Source organism: Rhinoraja longicauda, chromosome 4 (assembly GCF_053455715.1).
Source record: "Rhinoraja longicauda isolate Sanriku21f chromosome 4, sRhiLon1.1, whole genome shotgun sequence".
Lineage (NCBI taxonomy): Eukaryota > Metazoa > Chordata > Chondrichthyes > Rajiformes > Arhynchobatidae > Rhinoraja > Rhinoraja longicauda.
Window position 1 is genome coordinate 30,980,778 of NC_135956.1, and position 6,212 is coordinate 30,986,989.

The window sequence follows — 6,212 nt, forward strand, 5'->3', positions numbered from 1 at the left end:
CTGCTTCATTACAAAAGATCTAAATTGTGTATTAGACCAATACTTAGACAGATCTTCATTCCGTACAATAATATATTTAATATATTTTATTTTTATATAGCGCCTTAACACATGCACAAAGCGCTTTACAAATACAATTAACATAGAAACAAACAAACAGACAAACTATCCTGACGGAAAAGCGGCGAATAATCAACGCCAGCGTCCTCTCACGTCAGGGTCCGGCAGTAGACATTAAAGAACACAAGACACACAGATACAATTTTTTACACAAAACAGCCATCACAGTGATTGCTCTAGGCATACCCTCACTGTGATGGAAGGCAAAGTCTTATCTCCTCCTCGTTCTTCTCCCGTGGCGCCACGAGGCGATCGAGGCTCCCAACCCCTTGAAGCCCCCACCGGGCGATGGAAAGTCCCAGGGTCGAGCCGAGCAGGCCGATGAAAGTCCTGAGCCCCCACCGGGCGATGGAAAATGCCGCGGCCGAGCCACGCAGGGCGATGAGAGTCCTGAGCCCCCACCGGGCGATGTAAAGTGCTGCGGCCGGGCCACGCAGGGCGATGAAGGGCCTGCGGGCGGGTTGATCGTGCCTCGTGCTTCGGGGCGGTCGAAGCTGCTACGGCTGGAGCTCCCAAAATCCGGTCGCCAGCCAGGGACCTGCGAACTCCCGATGTTGCGGTCTGCAGGGCCCACGGCCGAAACCTCCGAGATGGTAAGTCCAGGCCCTGCGACCGGAGTCTTCGAGGTCGATCCCAGCTGGAGGCCGCCGACTCCACAATAATTACATCCAAGTCCAGTGAACTTTTGAATACGTACATAAACAACACAAATATAAAAGATGTATGGAGGATTGCCAACCCCTCAGGAAGAGAGTATTCTTTCTACTCAGGTGCCCATAAAGTAAATACAAGAATAGATTATTTTCTGGTTGATTCTAAACTCCTGCCATATACCCACAACCCAAAATATCACAATATTATTATTTCAGATCATTGTCCTCTTACATTCTCTGTGAAACTGGAAGGAATGGCGAAAAGACAGCCGTGTTGGAGATTTAATCCACAAATACTCGCAGAGGCTAAATTTTGTGAATACCTGAAGTTACAGATGGAAATCTTCTTTGAGACAAATGATACCCCTGGCATTTCTCCAACATTGCTTTGGGAAATCTTTAAAGCCTTCCTTGGAGGCAGCATTATTTCTTACCAAGCATCGCAGAACAAGAGAAGAAAGGCAGAGCAACAGGAATTAGAAAAACAAATAAAACAGTTGGACTCAGAAAATGCTGCCAAACCATCCATAGGAAAACATAACAAATTGCTACACTTAAATACAAATTAAACCAGATACTCTCAGCAAGAATCGGTAGGGCATTTCAATTTACCAGTCAAAAATACTTTGAATTCGCCGATAAACCCCATAAACCTTTAGCAAGACAACTTCGCAAATTAGAAAATGACCGTACGATACATAAAATTAGATCGGAAAAAGGAGAACTACTTTCACTGCCCAAAGATATCAACGAAAGGTTTCAACAATTTTACCAAACCCTTTACGCATCTCAAACAACAGCTGACTCAGTGATGATGCAGACTTTACTGGATAAGTGCAATCTTCCAACCCTCAGTGAGACCGAACGTAACGAGTTGGGTTCAGTGATAACAGTAAAGGACATTTCAGAGACTATTAAATCATTGAAAAATGGGAAAACTGGCCCAGACGGGATCAATAATGAATTTTACAAAAAAATTAACGATATAATTTCCCCACGTCTACAATGCCTGTTTATCCAAGCGTTCAAGGAGCAGACTTTACCGCACACTGTAGCAGAATCAATTATTATATTAATTCCGAAAAAAGGTAAGAATCTAGAAGAGCCGGGATCGTATAGAGCAATTGCCCTTTTAAATACCGATCAGAAGATCCTAGCCAAGACTCTGGCTCGTAGACTCAGCCTAGTCATTGGCAAACTTGTACACTCAGATCAACCCGGGTTGATACCTAAACGACACTCATTCTTTAATCTGAAACGTCTGTTTAATATAATTTACTCACATAGAATAAAGACCTCACAATCATCACATTGGATGTGGAAAAAGCCTTTGACCAAGTTGATTGGTCTTATCTTTTCACAGCGCTGGGAAAATTCCAATTATGCAAAAACTTTATCTTATGGCTGAAGCTTTTATATGGGAACCCGAACACCAGAATATTAACCAATCAAACCCTCTCATCTAAATTTTGCTTATTCAGGAGTATTAGACAAGGATGTCCTCTTTCCCCGATGCTATTCGCATTAGCCATAGAACCACTTGCTGAGAGCATCAGGTCCAACCCAGGCACATACGGATACAATACTAAACATACTACGAACAAAATTTCCCTCTATGCAGATGATGTACTATTATACATCACTAACCCCCGAACTAGTATCCAAAATTTACTATCCATTATAGACCAATTCGGCATCTTCTCTGGCTACAGAATTAATTGGAATAAAAGCAAAATTATGCCAATAAATGAACAAGACGTTACCCGGCTCCAACAGTTCCCTTTTAGAATTGTTATCGATAAATTCAGGTATCTCAGAGTTTACGTTACCAGGAAATATTCCCTCCTGTTTAAAACAAATTTCCCTCCATTAATTACAAAACTTCATACTTATATTCAATTTTGGAAAACACTGCCTATTTCCCTCCTTGGCAGATGGAATGCCTTAAAGATGATTTTTCTCCCGCAGCTTTTATATTTATTTCGGACAATACCGATATATCTTCCCAAATCTTTCTTTTAAAAAATTGATTCCATTGTTACTAACTTTATATGGGACTACAAAAGTCACCGAATACATAAACGGCACTTGTGCAAATCCAAAGAGAATGGAGGACTAGCTTTACCCAATTTTCTTTCTTACTACTGGGCAACGAATATTAAAACCATAATCTTCTGGTTGGATGATTCATACCAACAGGCCAATTGGCTAAAAATGGAAAGAGAAGATTGTTTGCCTTGTTCCATAGGCTCGATTGTCCTGTCTCCAATAACCCTGAATAAGTCAATGAACGATTATAACCCTATAATTCATGGTACTATTCGTATCTGGAAACAGTTGAAGTTCAGAATTTAAATTGAGAGACATGTCTTTCCTCCTTCCTATTGCAAATAACCCCTCTTTTAAACCCTCTACTTTAGACCTCTGCAATATGGGCTGAAGTTCACTATCGCTCTTTGATAGCACTCTCAAACTCATGCCAACTACCACCTAGAAGGGTAAGACACGTGCATGGGATTTAGAAACATAGAAAAATAGGCGGAGTAGGTCATTCGGCCCTTTGAGCCAGCATTGCCATTCAATATGATCATGACTGATCACCTAAAATCAATAACCCGTTCCTACTTTTTCCCCCATATCCCTTGATCCCTTTAGCCCGAAGAACTAAATCTAATTCTCTCTTGAAAACATTCAGTGAGTTGTCCTCCACTGCCTTCTGTGGTAGAGAATTCCACAGATTCACAACTCTCTGGGTGAAAAAGTTTTTCCTCATCTCAGTCCTAAATGGCCTACCCCTTATTCTTAAACTGTGACCCCTTGTTCTGGACTTCCCCAACATCGGGAACATTTTGCCTGCATCTAGCCTGTCCAATCCTTTCAAAATGTTATGTTTCTTTAAAATCACCTCTCATCCTTCTAAATTCCAGTGAATACAAGCCCAGTTGACCCATTCTTTCGTCATATGTCAGTCCCGCCATCCCAGGAATTAACCTGGTGAACTTATGGTGCATTTCCTCAATAGCAATAATGTCCTTCCTCAAATTAGGAGACCAAAATTGCACACAATACTCCAGGTGCGGTCTCACTAGGGCCCTGTATAACTGCAGTAGGATCTCCTTGCTCCTAAACTCAAATCCTTTCACAATGAAGGCCAACATGCCATTAGCTTTCTTCATTGCCCGCTGTACCTGCATGCTTACTTTCTGTGTTGACTTGGAATACTGTGGACAGTTCTGATTGCTCAGCTATAGGAATTATGTCATTAAGTTGGAAGGGATGTAGAAGAGATTCACCAGTGCATTACTTGCAGGCTTGAGTTATTGGGAGAAATTGGATAGTCTGTGACTTGTTTCTTTGAAGCACAGGAGACTGCAGGGCGACCTTAATGAAGTATACATGAGGCCATGGATAACGTGAATGCTCACAAAACAAGTTGAAAGGAGTGCAGAGAAGATTTACAAGGATATTTCCAGGACTGGAGGGCCTGAACTATAGGGAGAGGTTGGGCAGGCTAGGACTTTATTCCTTGGAGCGCAGGTGGCCGAGGCGTGATCTTATAGAGGTATATAACACGATGAGGGGAATAGATAGGGTGAATGCACACTTTTACCTAGTGTAGGGGAATCAAGAACCAGAGAATTATAGGTTTAAGGTGAAAGGGGAAAGATTTAATAGGAACCGTTATGGATAGGATAGATTTAGAGGGATATGGGCCAAAGGCAGGCAGGTGGGACTAGTGTAGATGGGGCAGAGTGGTCAGTGTGGGCAAGTTGGGCCTGTTTCCATAGTGTGTGACCCTATGATTCTCTATGACTCTAACCTGAGAGGCAACATATTCACACAGAGGGTGATGGGTATATACAACAAACTACCTGAAAAAGTAGTTGACGCAGATACTGTACCAACATTTAAAAGACTTTAGCACAGGTACACACAGGTATGAAAGGTTTAGATGGATATGGCAGCAGATGGGAGTCGTGTGGGTGGCCCATCTCAATCAGCATGGGCAAGTTGGGCCGAAGGATCTATCTCCGTGCTTTATGACACTAAGAGTATAATTCCCCACCAACACACAGCATCCAGACTTGAAAACGTATTACCTATTCTGCACTAGCGAACAGGAAATAATTATTGGCTTTGCCAGTATTGCCCACATTCAGTAAAAAAGGTACAATTTTGTGATTTTAGAGGTTAAACAGCAAAATTGTGATCTGCTCAAATATCTCTCCCTTCCACAAAGGAAAGAAGTTGACACTAGTCCTAAGTAATGGTCACTGCCACTGCTTGCATTGATATTGAACAATTTAAACTTAACAGTGAATTTTAGTTAAGGCTAATAACAAATGTGTAGAATGTGTCTAAGCCTCAAATTTGAATTAGAATCATGAACTGGGCACTTGAAACTTCCTAGGTTGTACACCCAGTGTGTTGCTCCCATTTAAAGCATAGATCATAATTGACAGTTAGATGTCTAGTAGCTACTAAATCCTGGGATCCGCGGTCATCTAATATCACAATGCTCAAATAAATAACTACCAAATCTTGAAGTGTTCAAACAATGGAACCCAAGCCATTTTGTTTCTCAAAGAATAATCTTACTTCTTTTAATTTTAATATGTGAATAATGTTAGAACATATGACAACAAAACTTAAGAATTGTAGTAATGTATACCAAGTTGAATACAACATAAACTTTACTTGTTGAGTGCCATAACATTATTACAAGTTTGAAAATAAATTGTATGTAGATGCTTCATTAATTTCTTGGGTGTGTCACATACTTGGCTGCTCAGCTGCACACCAGAAGGCCCTCCAGAAGGTTATTAAGGCAGCAGAGAAAATTATCGGCTGTCCACTGCCTTCTCTGGAGGACATCTCCAGCTTGCGTTGTCTAAACAGGGCCAGAAATATAATTAAGGACAGCACACACCCAGGATATGAACTGTTTGCTCTCCTGCCCTCTGGGAGGCACTACAGGAGCCCAAGGACCAGAACAAACCGACTTAAAAACAGTTTTGTTCCCTGGGCCATAAGAACTGTGAATGGAAATAATTGACTTGATGTAACTTTCACTTTCTTTGCACTTTAAAAAAAAAAATACAGCATCTTAGGTGCAAAACTCATTATTATTTATTAGTTTTTATTGATACTTATTGTATTGGTTCCTATGTTTGTGCGATTGTTTTTGAAAGATTTGCACTGTCACACTGTTTCAGATGTAGCACTTTTTTATTTTGTTGTACTGCTCGTACAATGACAATAAAGGCATTCTAATTCTACTTTAAAGGATTTACCACCTACTAAGTATTGCCGAGAAGTTGAGATTTCGCTTCCTTTTCTCACTATTGTCTTTACCAACATTATTGTACCTGTTATTTCACATGTGAAAATGAGATATTTACCCGAGATCATTATGCTTACGTTACAATGAATGGCGAT

General features: G+C 40.9%; 1 protein-coding gene across 1 annotated transcript in view; it reads left to right on the plus strand.

The window, feature by feature from the left end:
• The window catches only part of LOC144592671 (YTH domain-containing family protein 3-like), a 199,765-nt gene that overhangs the window by 68,183 nt on the left and 125,370 nt on the right, over window positions 1–6,212 (plus strand). The window lies entirely within an intron of this gene.